We start from the raw sequence: 13,477 nt of genomic DNA on the forward strand, positions 1-13,477 counted from the left end.
TTCGAAATATTTGTTGTATATACACTTCTCAAGTATGGAGATTATTTTTTATTTTAATGCTTGTACAGTGAAAATTGTGATCAGCAATGGAAGAACAATAGCCCCAAAAGATTGTTTTTAAGCTTAATTCTGTTGTAAACTTAAGAAAAAAAATAAAATATAAAGATGAAGACAAGAAGAAGAATATAAGATAAGAGAAAGAATATCACTATTTATAGTCTAAAGGGTGACATAAACATGACATTAAACCTTGAGAATACAGAAATTACTATGCATAAATGAGGAAATAAACGTAGGGGTTCTGGCCATCCATGACCACATTATCAACAATATTACTACCCATAAAAGAGAAAATTAACCTAGAAGTTATGATCATCCATTTAACCACATTATCTACAAAATTACTACCCATAAAGGAGGGAATTAACCTAGGAGCTATGGTCATCCATTTAACCATCAAATTATATACAACAATACTCTACTTTTGATGACCTTTCTTTTGATGACCTTTGATAGATAATATGCCTCGTTAAAACCTTACTAGGAAAATCCTATGGGAAAAAAATCTAGTGAAAGACAAAAGAGTATACATATCTTGTAATACATGTTGTTTGTTGCTTCGTCAAAAACCTTGTCAGAGAAACCATTGAAATAAAACCTAGGCCAAGAAAAAAGACTACAACACGTAGTTTATAACTCCCCCTGATGCAAACATCATTTAATTTCTTGGAGACGATGAATTTCAATCTTGAATACCAGCTTTTCAAATGACGTGGTTGGTATCTGCTAAATTATCAAATGGGAGAATTTGTTGAACATCTATTTCACCTTTCTTCTCAAGATCATGAATGAAAACAAGTTTGATTGCATTTTCTCCAACTTCGTACATTTCAAGTATTGACTGCATACTTTTGATGAAATAGATTTTGTCGATCATCATCAGGCCCGCGATTAGTTCTATCTCAAATCATTTAGCAACATCATTGGTGAATCCTCATCTCCTCGAGGACAACCCTTATCTTTATTTTAATATTTGATTTTCAGTTTCAGATATGTTAAAGTTAGTTAGGTATTTGTCCTAGCAACTCATATTAGTAGAGACTTTCAAACAGTCAGTTAGCTGATTCCTCCATGTTATGTTGTCTTCCATTTTTTGTCGAATCTCAGTATTTTGGGCTCCATCCAGATATTTCAGTTTTAGCTTCCGCATGTGTATTTCAGTTTTATGTTGATTTTTCCAATCTTAGCGTTATGTCGTGAGGTTATCTTGAGGTCACTTATGACTCTAAGTACCGTGTCACGTCTAGTGATTGTCTCAGGGCATAAAAAACTTGGTATTAGAGTATCATGTTTAAGTGTCTGAAAGTTGCGTTAAGTAAAATCTTGTTCATGGATGTGAAGCGTGCCACAACTATGAATGAGAAACTATGAAACATTTTAAGAAATACTTTACTTTTTTCATACTCTTAGTCGTGTGATAGAGCATAAGTCCATAAAATTTCCTTATAACTCATCCCTTACATGCTTTCAAAATTATACCTCCTACTAGAAAGAATCAAAATGAGGAGCAACAAGCACCTCTGGCTCTAGTTGACTCTTTGGCTGAACACATTACTCCTGCTAAGTTTGAAGATGCTTTTCAAGTGCTATCTCAAGCTATGACTACTCAGGTCAATCGAGAGGCTGTGATTCTTGTGATCTCAAATGTGGCTATAACTACTATTAAAGTCTAGGACTTCACTCGGATGAACCCTCCAAAATTTCATTGTTCAAAGGTGGATGAGGATCCACAAGAGTTTATTGATATTATGGGTGTCACTCCGATCGAGAGTGCAAATTTAGTAACTTATCAGTTGAAGGGAGTTGCCTAGATTTGGTACAGGCAATGGAAAGAGGAAATGACTGTTGATGCAGGCTACCTAAATTAAGAAAAGTTGAAGGGTACTTTTCTAGACACAATGTTTCTGCTTGAGATGAGAGAGACTAAGGTTTAAGAGTTCATAAATTTGAGGTAGGGTAACACGACAGTTCAGGAGTATTCTTTGAAGTTTACTCAACTCTCTAGGTATTCTCTGACTATGGTGGCCGACTCTAGGGCCCTCATGAATACATTTGTCTCTAGTGTTTCTAAGATGATGGGGAAAGAGTGTATGACTGCAATATTGATCAAAGAGATAGAAATCTCCCGTTTGATGACCCGTGTCCAAAAAATTAAAGAAGGAAAATCTCAAGGAGAGTGATAGGGATAACTAATGGGCTCGAACAAATAGTGTTGACTACTCTTATAAGAGACCAGGATGTGCTATTTTTTCTTAGTTACTTCAGAAATATTCAGGCTCGGTCCTATCTTCTACTAGTGCTCCAGTTCCTAAGTTTAACAAGGATAGAATGCCAAGCTCTAAGGTAGTGTTTCTAGTGGACATTCTTTCCCTACTTGTCATAAGTGTGGTAAGAACTATTTGAAGATTGTATGGTCGGTACTACTGGATGTTTCATATGTGGTAAGACTCGTCATAAATTAAGGAATTATCCATCTGCAGTTGGCAAGGGTAGAAATGTTCGTCAGTAAGCTCAGCCTAACACTCCAGCAGGTCACCCGACCCAGCACGGTACCTCATCTAGCATTGATGGCGGACAACACCAGAATAAGTTTTATGCTCTTTAGACTCAACAGGATCAGGAAGGTTCCCCTCATGTAGTCATTGGTATATTGCGAGTCTTTTTGTTTGATGTTTATACCTTGTTAGATCTAGGAGACACACTTTTCTTCGTGACTCGTTATGTTGCAATGAAATTTGATGTCACTCCCAAAGTCCTATCAAAACCCTTCTTAGTCTCTACTTTTGTCGGTGAGTCAGTTGTAGCTAAACAAGTATACATAAATTGCCTAGTTTGCATCTTTTAGAAAATCACCTCCACTGATCTAGTAGAGTTAGACATGATTGATTTTGATATCTTCTCGACATGGATTGACTACACACTGATTATGCCTCAGTTGACTGTAGTACCAGAATCCTTAAGTTTCAGTTTCTAAATGAACTAGTCATCGAATGAAACGGTAGTACTTCAATGCCTATAGATCGGTATGTATGTATGTATGTATATCATCTCGTTTGAGTTAAAATACTAGTTTCAAAAGCCCAACTCTCCAATCAGTCGCCATAATTAACTCAAGGAGTCGCCATTTAAAGATGAATTAGGACACCTAAATATTTTACTAAGTTATTCTTAAATTAACTCCAATGAATGATCTACTTAGCTTATGTGATTCTAGGTAAGAGTTCTAGTTTTCCTAAAGGGAAGGAGCTAATCATCCTTTAAGATCCACCAAAAATAATTACCGGTCAGATTTAGGTTAATTAAAAGAATTTTGTTTGAAAATATTCATTAGCTAAATATTGAAAAGTAACAAGTTAATATATATATATATATATATATATAATCAAATCTCCAAACTTTTGAGTAAAGGGGAAATATTTTGTTTAAGCCTCTCTAAACATGTATAAAAGTAATTAAACTTGATTGTAAGAAGAGGTAACTCTTTAATAAATTCGTGCATTACAATATACTATTTGAGATTAAAAGAAATATTCAAATACTTTTTTTAATTGTTAAATGCCTAAAGACTTCCTTGGCTAGATAACATTTAGAGCCAACACCATTTGAAATGAATATTTTGAAAAACATCTACTGCAAAGATGACTTCTTTAAAGAAAATACAATATGTAATTTAATTATATATTTGTTCTAGATAAGAAATGATTTATAAATAAATTTTTCTAGCTAGTTGGATATAAAATAAAATAAATTAAAAGTTTCATACCCAAAAAAACCCAAAATAGGCTAAGTCTCAAATAAGAAATCTCATTTTCTCTAAAAATCAAACTGATGCGATTATGAAAGTATTTTCCTTAGTTTAAAAACATGAGGCAAATTTTACAGAATTTCTCTCTCTCTCTCTATATATATATTCTCTTACTATCCAAAATCGCTCTTCGTTTCTATTTGTTTGTTTATTTTTCTCACTAGCCTGTTCGAAAATGAGTTTTTCTTTTATCTTTTGACAATTTTCAAATTTTAACTTTTCACATGACATTTTTAAGATCACGAAATTAAAATGCATTTTGATACATCCTACATATCATTTAAGATTACAAGATTCATAAATTTCTTTACTTATTTAAATTGTGTCAAGTTAAAAATAAACAAACTGAAACTAAAAGAGTAATAACTAAGATAAGTAGATTAAAACGGAGGAAACACTTCTAAATAATAGAGTAAATCATAACAAAGGATGTTTGAAATAAGAAATATGATGTTTGTATTTAAACACAAAGAGTTTTACTTAGAAATACAACTTAGATTATTTTAAATTGACAACAAATTGAAAGTGCAAAATCCAAACTTGAATAAAGAAGTTCAACACTTCTCTACCTATGAAATTGAAATGACTAAATGAAAAAATAACACCAAGAACATTCAGAATGTTCCACAATATTCTTGGAGAATTTATTCAATAACATAATTTGCACCACTAAGACATAGTGTCTAGCACCAACACAATATTCCTCAATTGTTCAAATCCATTACCACTTTATTCTTATTATCAACCTCAGACTTGCTTGCAATTTTAACTAGTAAGAATAAAAATTAAATATAATAAATAACCATACAACAATATTCTTTAATTTGGTTTATAATTATATTTAAAATTGTTAACTTATGAAAGTCTGGATTCTCCTTAAGCATACGCAAGTAAGGGTCCACTGATAGACCTTTGGCAGCAAAGCTTGAATGGTACAATCAGTTGTTAATAGGATTAGGACTACATTTGAAATCAATAATTATTATTAGTATTTGCACAAATGCATTATTGTATTTTTATTTCTTACAAATTGATTTCATGATTTAATTTCTTTTGTAATTCATTTTATTTCACAAGTTGTCAAATAATTACTAAAAATACATATTTATGTAAGGTTCAAATATATTTTTGGAAAATTTGTTTTAAAAAATAAATAAATCGATTTTAAATCTTAAGAAATATTTTCAAAAAAATTTACCATAAATAAGAATATTACCTGGTCAGCTATGGATGCTCCCTCTTTCCATGTCCATTTTCTTGCTCAACAACTCCTCTCTATAATAATATCATTTAAATTGAAAATAATATACAATTGTATCAGTTTAAAAACATAATATACAAATCTATTGAAAATTAATTTTATTTAAATATAAGCCCATTTAAAATACAAAAAATAAATTAGGGATAAAATATACCCTTAACAATAAGAATAATAACAATAAAAATAAGAATAATAAGAATAATAAGAATAATATTAATAACAATAATAATATTAATAATAATAATAATAATAATAATAATAATAATAATAATAATAATAAGAATAGACTACAAAGTTGTATGCAACCGCATAGAGGAAGTTAGAGTCAATCCCTCTATTTTCATCTTTAAAGATTCGAAAATATATAGCTATGCCCAAAGCCTTGCAAGAATGTCACAGTTGACTTTAAAGATTTCAAGTAATGCAATTAAAATGTATTCTAAATTTACTGAAATAGACTACAAAAATAATTCTGCTTGCATCCAACTTGATGGTCCTAAAACAATCACTCATTATACAAAAAAATTACATTCAGATGGAAAAGCTTGACATTATAGGGACTTTAAAGTAGAGTTTAGTCTTATTTCATGATATTATATAAGCATATAGTCTACTTTATCCATTATATAATGTGTTGTAACCTAAGATCACATCTTAAGGGTCATCGGTCATCTTATACTTATATGATCATCCTTTTAATTACATGATTTTCATTATTAGGAGCATGATAACAATAATGATGTTAAGTTATTGCTTCCAACTATCCCATGAAAAATCCTAATTAAAATTCAATTCAGATAAATATCCGATTCACTACAAGAACTTAATTTAGAGGTGATGTGTTCTCTAAGTTTTGTGTTTCGATATTACAATCACAACTTTTATCCAATCCAAGTACAACTGCTCAATACAAACACATCGCCAAAATTAGTCACTGTTCCTTATCAATACATAAACTTGAGAATTGAATTTTTTTCAACAAAAATCAACCTAAATTTGAAGGTTCTGAAAGAATGTGGAATTATACTTGAAGGCTTGGAAATTGGAGAATGTGAAATCAATCCTTCGGTATAATTTGGCCTGATTGTTATTCTGATTTTGCAACTTCAACGTGTTTTCTTGTCACTTTCCTTCAAATTGCTAAATTAATGGTTGCATTTTCTTGAAATGTGATACAAACAACAGAAAAATGACAGTGAAAACTTACTTGAAATTTCAACTTTAATGTCATGGCAACATTAAACAATTCACAACTTCCACCCATTCTTCCTCAATAAATCACCTGAAAGTTGAAAAATCTCAGAGGAAAAATATATCAACTCAAAGCAGAAGTCTCAAACATATAAAGATTTATCTTCCCTTTTTTCTGTTGAAAATTACTAATTGAAAAAGATATCACACATAATACATTTTTAAACTTTTGCCCCTTTCTTTTTATAGTTGATGACAAAGGAACTTGGAGTTCTATTAATTTGAATGTCCGAACAATTCATTGTTGGTCATAATATCTTATGTGAATCTTCGGGATATGATAGATAATATTATCAAAATGGAGCATAATAAGCCGCTAAATTATATACATAAAAGACCCGAAAAATCTACTCGTAGATGCATCTTAGCATCAAGTAGCAATATATAGTTTTCTCAGCTCCCCAAATTTATTTTTCAGTAACATCAGTTGATTGTCAACTACTTCCTACGTGAACTACGATGTAACTTTCTTAAAAGAAAACAAAGAAAGATGGCAACATCTTTTTAGAGAAGTGTCAAGTGCAACCATGACACTTCTCATTTCAACATTGAGTTTCGATGAAGCTACTTCACTCTCTAGAAAAGTGTAAATTCCTCTTAATGACTCTTGTACGACACAAGTTCTTTCTCTGCTACATATATTAGAACATGAAAAGACAGAGTCTTTGCGAACTTGTCTTATTTAAGTTTGATTCATGAGGCAAAATCCAACACAAAAAATGTATGATGTAACTACCTACTCCAAATCGTCCCAAGAAATAAATATAAGAGAAGAATATACTTCTTCAATACTTTTATAACTAATGGGGAAATCTCCTATGACTCAAATGTATTTGGCCTCTAAATCTCACTTTACATGTACCAAAATATGTAGGACTTGTCAACTTCATATCCTGCAAAATCATAGAGTACGTATTTCAATTAAAGTTACTTAGAGATTGTCAATTCAATCACTTTTGTGTCCTAAGATTGTGCAAGTTATAGTGGTGCAATCACAGGTTCCTGTGTGCAACTGAGAACTCCCACAAGAGCACTTCTAGCAACATTTACTCCATTCTTTTTACTATTTACAAACACTAAATAGTCAAGAGATGAAGTAATTTCACGATCCCTTTCTCTTTAATCTCAATCTTGTGCGAAAACAAAAGAGATTTTCATAAAACAATGGTACCTTGTTGAATGTCAAAATTTTATCTGGACGTACCAAAATAGTTTCCTCCAAATGTATCTTAATGCTGAGACTATTATTTGCCACTTTTTCCTCTGAAGCAGAACATTGTTTCAGTTTAACAACAGAAGTTAGATAAATCGTAGTAATGCTATTGTAGAATTACACATGCAAGTAAATGAAATGCCATTAGAAAAGAGCAAAAAAATGAAGATAATTCTAAAAACAATTAACTGGTAATCCTTCTCCAGACGGGGGACAAAATATTTTAGATAAAAAGCAAAGGATCACAGTAAGCGGAGGAAAACCCATACTTCAGTTTCATTAGACTTGCAACATCTTTTAAAGTGACCAACTCTTGGGCACACAAGTATAGGAATTTCGACAAACACGCTGATGGTATCAGGTATCTGTAAAAAGTCATCACATTAGCAACAAGGTGTTACAATATACAAATTAAAACAGACAGATGCAGTGTTGAAAAAGCGTGGGAGATATTTCAAGCCTGAAGCGACACTCTTTCTCCCTCTTTCAGTGTGAATCACAAAGTTTGAAGTGAGAATAGCAGAGAAGCAACATGTTCTTGACGCGTAATACACGTGTTTAATGGCCAATAAGATAAGCCCAGACAACACATCAAAATAGATAACAACCTAAATACAATGTACAATTTGTACTACTTTTGGTACAACTTGTATATGCTGGCTGTGTTAGTCCAGGCACTTCTAAATAAGAAGTAATAATAAATAATATATAATAGGAGAGCTGATAGTGCTTAGCTCAATTATTCTCCATTTTTTAAATTTTAAAATATCAATTAATTAATTATATATTTGCAGTGTTTACGTCAAAAAGTATTATATTTAGGTACGGAAAATTTCATTGGTGAGGGGCATATCTAGAATTCCACTGTATTAAATTTCACACCCACATATATATTTTAAATTTATTTTACTTTAAATATTTTGTATACAAATGTATAATCGCATTTTGAGAGAGTATATTGAATTCGTCTTAACCCTTACTCCCTCCATTTTAATTTGTTAGTCTTCTTCATGGAGGGAAATTAGAAAAATACTATTTCTAAAAAATAAAAAACGTATAATTTTATGTTATGGTACATTTCACAACCTAAACCATCGTGAAAGGCACCCACACTAAATCCCAGTGGGAGAACCAATTACTCAAGCCAACCTAGAAACAATTAAATATCTAAATAACAGTTTCATCAATTAAAAAAAGTTTCTTAACTAAAAATCGTTATAAAAAAAATATTTTCAAAAATGTTTCCCCTAGAATCTAAAGCCATGTTACTAGAACATCTACATAATCTAGATTACAGGGATGCAACCCCAAAATTAAAGGAGTCTAAGTTCAAATGGTGAACTAGAAAGAGTATAAATCCATAACAACCTGAAAGAAGCATCTCACCCTTGGATGTAGAGAACATGGGATTCACATGTGAGATTACATAGTTATCACCAGAATATGACTTGTAATCAACAAAAAAAAAAACAAGTGTAGTATTAGTATATAAAAATGATAGTATAACGGTAGGATCATAATATAACTCCCGATTTATAAAATATGAACAAGCAATGGTAAATCAGTAAACTAGGACAATACATAGGTAACTCATGTCAGTGAACATACACAGGACTTTCAGTCATCAACATGACTTAACCACTACCTGAAACATGTCCAGCATCACCACAATTGAATAAGCCCGGTTCAATCATGGAACCAACACACAACAAATCAATCAACCATATACTAGGAATGGTACATGAGCCAACAATAATGAAACTTGTACCAGGCATGGTACCCAAGCCAACCATTAGATTGCCAGTACCAAGCGTTATACCTAAGTAAATCGATAATCTATACTAGGTGTTTTTCCCGAGCCAACCGAAATTGAAACGACCTGATTCCGTTGTTAGAGAAAATCCAATAAAAAAAGAATTGGGGTCAGAAAACTTTTTGGTAGTAACTTAGAATTTCCTAGCCTAGTTCAGATTTGGATGAAATTAGAGTCAGTAAGGTCTAGGGACATGGTAGTAATTATATGAGTAGCTAGCTAAGACGTTAATAAACCCGTACAACTTTATCGGAATTGAATTTGGGCGAGTAGAACTCCCAAAAATGATCTTAGCGTGAACGGGTGATTTTTGAATGTTAAGGGCTGAAGGTGTGTTGTGACATGGGGGCTTGGAATTCAAATTCCAACATTCTGTCTCCGTGCATGCCGCCATAGCGGGACAAACGCGACTTAAGTCGGAAATAAAAGTCCAAAAATGTTTTATTCTGCAATTTTCAAATTTGAGAGCTACGGAATGAATCCAGGTCTTTTCTTGACAGTTTTCCACCATTCTTGAGTCTAAAGGTAAGATTTTATATTCCTGAATCCATTTTTTGATCCGTAGAACATAATCTAATGGGTAATTATGAATAGGGGAAGGTTTTGATCTGGAACTTATGGTAAAAAATCCCTAACATGGGTAGTGGGATCATGGGTATGATCTAGGGTTGTTAGAATTGTTAGTAAACTGGGTAATTAGTGATTGTTTATTGATTCTCATTTTATATTGATTGTTTGTAGACCAAGAACAAGCGAAGCGAATTCGGAAAGGGAAGGATCAAGTTTTTTAGGGTTTCAAGCTTGTTTCGAGGTAGGTAATGGTTGTGATTTCATGTTGGTGTGATATATGTTTGTAATTGCTCATTATAATACATGTATGTATGCGAATGTTGCATTATTGATTACCCTAATCGTAAATGAGGATAATTGAATAATTTATGCCATGAATCACTTCTTGTTGTATGATTGTGAGAATATACATTGTGATTGTGGTTTGTTGAATGGATCGTGTGTTACGTTCCGACACACTAACTTGGATCAATTGCTACATTCCGACATAAATATGGGATCGATTGCCACATTTCGGCATAAATATTAGATCGAGTACCACAAACCGGTATACTAACAGTTTGGGTTTGGGTTCTATGAGAGGATCATTGAATTGAGTTCCGTGAGAGGACCATTGAATTGTGTTGTGTATCTACTTGTGATGATTATGTTTATATCTAATGATGATTGATATTGGAAGACTGTATGTTGCTCTAAGATGATAACCAATATGTATTATTGAGAATGTGAAATGCTACATTGATCCCGAAAAGATGACTAATATTGTATATGTTTGGTATATGCTTGTTTTATAATATTATGGTTACTTGCATGTGTTTCACTTATTGGGATAGCCGTGTGATCCTACCAATACATTGTGGTTGTGTACTGATACTGCACTTGCTCTTTCTTTGTTGAGTATAGGGCATTTTCAGGTGGCTATTGATAGATCTCGGCTAGGTGACTATTGAGCGTGACCAGATTCAAGGGTGAGCCAGTTCTTTTAGGCTGCCATGGATCTTTCTTGTTTAAGTCCACTCTTTTCGGACTCCAACTTTTGTTTAAGGTGTTGTTTAGTTTCGGGGTTGTACCCCTTGTTCTTAGACTTGTTGTTAGTAGAGTTTTGGTACAATGACTTTCAGGTTCTAGGGGTTGTTCTTCCGTATTAGTTTGGCTAGTTTATTTAAACCTTTAGAGTTTATGGGGACTCCGTATTAATTATATAGTTATTTAAATTTGCTTCTACAGCTTTAAATGTGTATTACTTTGGCTAATTTGATTAGTTGGGCTGTAGTTTTGGTTCTCCTACTGGAGGGTTAGTATGGGTGCCACTCACGACAGTTTAGGTCATGACAAAGTTGGTATCAGAGCACTTGGTTCGTTGATCTCATTGTACGAAAATAAGTCTAGTAGAGTCTTGCGGAACTGTATGAAGACGTTTATACTTTTCTTCAAGAGGCTATAGGACTTTAGGAAAAACTCACTTCTTTCTACTCCTTCGTGCTATGACTTGAATCCAATTGGTATCTGGTGATACAAATTGGTATCTTTCCTCCTTCACTCTATGGTCCGAACTAGAGCAACAAAAGTGGTAACACCATCATTAGCAAGAGAGGATGTGTATAGACTATCGATAGTTGAATAGGGTCGCCATTCAAAACAAGTATACATTGTCTCAGATAGATGACCTTTTTGACCAATTGCAAGGTGCATCGGTTTTCTCTAAGATTGATTTAAGGTCTGGTTACCATCAATTAAAGATTGAGGCGGTTAAGAATTGGGTTCGACTAAGTTCTATGATCGAAATTAGCAGTTTTGTGGGGCTCGCTAGCTACTATTATTGCTTGTGGTATACGTTGAGTCCAATTGGTATCTCCCGATTCCAATTGGTATCTTAACGAAGTGAACTAGACGTCGTAGTCCCGGCTGAAGGGACACAAACAAGTTAATTGGAAATGAGAAGGTTCCAATTGATATCTGGCCTTAGGGCCGTATAAGGCATAGATGACTAATAACGGTAGTCTATGGAATGAACTGATTAAAGAATTTGGACTTGTCTGGAAGTTGTAACTGCTTGAGTGTCGTGAAACTTATTGTGAAAAGAAAGTCATCACGAGATTAGGTGCAAGGGTCTAGATAAATTACGATGTGGTTCTTAAGCAAGAAATCTGGACGTGCGTTGCGATCAACTGATAACCGTATGAGAGTTTGGATATATCCTGGGGATATGTGTGTGGTAGTATTGAAACGATGTAAAAGGATTCTAAAGTGCGTACTTCGTTGGGTTGACCGGGGGGAGGGTAGACAACAATTGTCCTAGCTAAAGGGGTTTTCTTAAATGCCTAGTTATAATCGGTAAATCTAGTGGAAATATAGAAAATAGAGGAACCCCATAAATTGTTGGCAGGGGTACTGTTTCCGTCAGGGCCACTGGGGCAGGATTTTCCCCGCTACGACGAGACTCCCAGTGCAGGATTTCTCCCGCCAGAGCGGGACAGGGTGAGACATAAACTCAGCCCTGTTTTCCCCTAGTCATAATTATGGACCTCGAATCATACCAAAACTAACCCCCGCGATCTAATTCAGTGTTCAGCAATCGAATATAAGTTAAATGTGTGTTAAAATTGTGGAGAACCTGGGCATATGAGGAGGAAATCAATGAGGCTGTGGAGGCTGGGGAAATGGTAATGCATGTAGAGAAGTAGTGCAGCCAGGCAAAGAGGTTGCCCATCAAGATGACAGGGGTTAGTTTTATGTTTTTTTGGGTAAGACCGAGTTTAAGGATGTGATGCAGTGGTCACAAGTGCTACTCTTGTCTGTGCCCGGATGGCTATTGTTTTATTTGATCCGGGTTCTACTCATTTGTTTGTGCCAGTTCAATTGCCTCGAGATTTGATGTGGTGTTTGATATACCTGATGCCCCCATCCATGTTTCTACCCTAGTTGAAGAGTCAGTCATAGTCACCCATGTATATCGTGTTGTCCTGCTGTGGTTATGGATTTTTTCAGATTTGGATTGATTTGGTTATGCTGGATATGACTAACTTGATATAATCTTAGGAATGACTTGGTTGTCGCCTTATTATACCGGGCTTAATTGTAATACTAAGTCGGTAACTCTAGAGATCCGGGGTAGGAAAAGGTTAGAGTGGGAAGGGGGTACACGCCTAAGTCACCTAAGGTCATATCTATCATGCGGGGTAGGAAACTGGTGGGGCAATATTGTTTGGTGTGATTGGCTCATATTCGGGATGTTGAGGTCAAATCCCCCTCTATTGAGTCTATTCCTGTGGTGTTAGAATTAAGAAAGCTTAAGGGTGTGTTTGGTATGAAGGAAAACGTTTTCCTGGAAAACAAGTTGATTTTTGACTTATTTTCTCATGTTTGGTTGGTGAGTAGAAAATATTTTCCGGAAAAGATTTTTAGTGTTTGATTTATGAATGAAAAATATTTTTGAGAAATATCTTTTATTTTTACTAGAGTAGAAAATAATTTTTAAAAATAAACTTAATTTTTTTGGGGGGG

The 13,477-nt window shown here is 33.6% G+C and overlaps 1 long non-coding RNA gene across 1 annotated transcript in view; it reads right to left on the bottom strand.

The window, feature by feature from the left end:
• Positions 1-4,720: 4,720 nt before the first annotated feature.
• Positions 4,721-13,477, bottom strand: part of LOC125876668 (uncharacterized) — a 34,775-nt gene continuing 26,018 nt past the window's right edge. Inside the window, exons 2-3 of the long non-coding RNA XR_007447521.1 lie at positions 5,082-5,140; positions 4,721-4,825 (exon numbers count right to left, since the gene is read on the bottom strand). This is a non-coding gene — a long non-coding RNA (uncharacterized LOC125876668). The remainder of the gene's footprint in view (positions 4,826-5,081; positions 5,141-13,477) is intronic.

The sequence above is a fragment of the Solanum stenotomum genome, chromosome 9 (genome assembly GCF_019186545.1).
Source record: "Solanum stenotomum isolate F172 chromosome 9, ASM1918654v1, whole genome shotgun sequence".
NCBI lineage: Eukaryota > Viridiplantae > Streptophyta > Magnoliopsida > Solanales > Solanaceae > Solanum > Solanum stenotomum.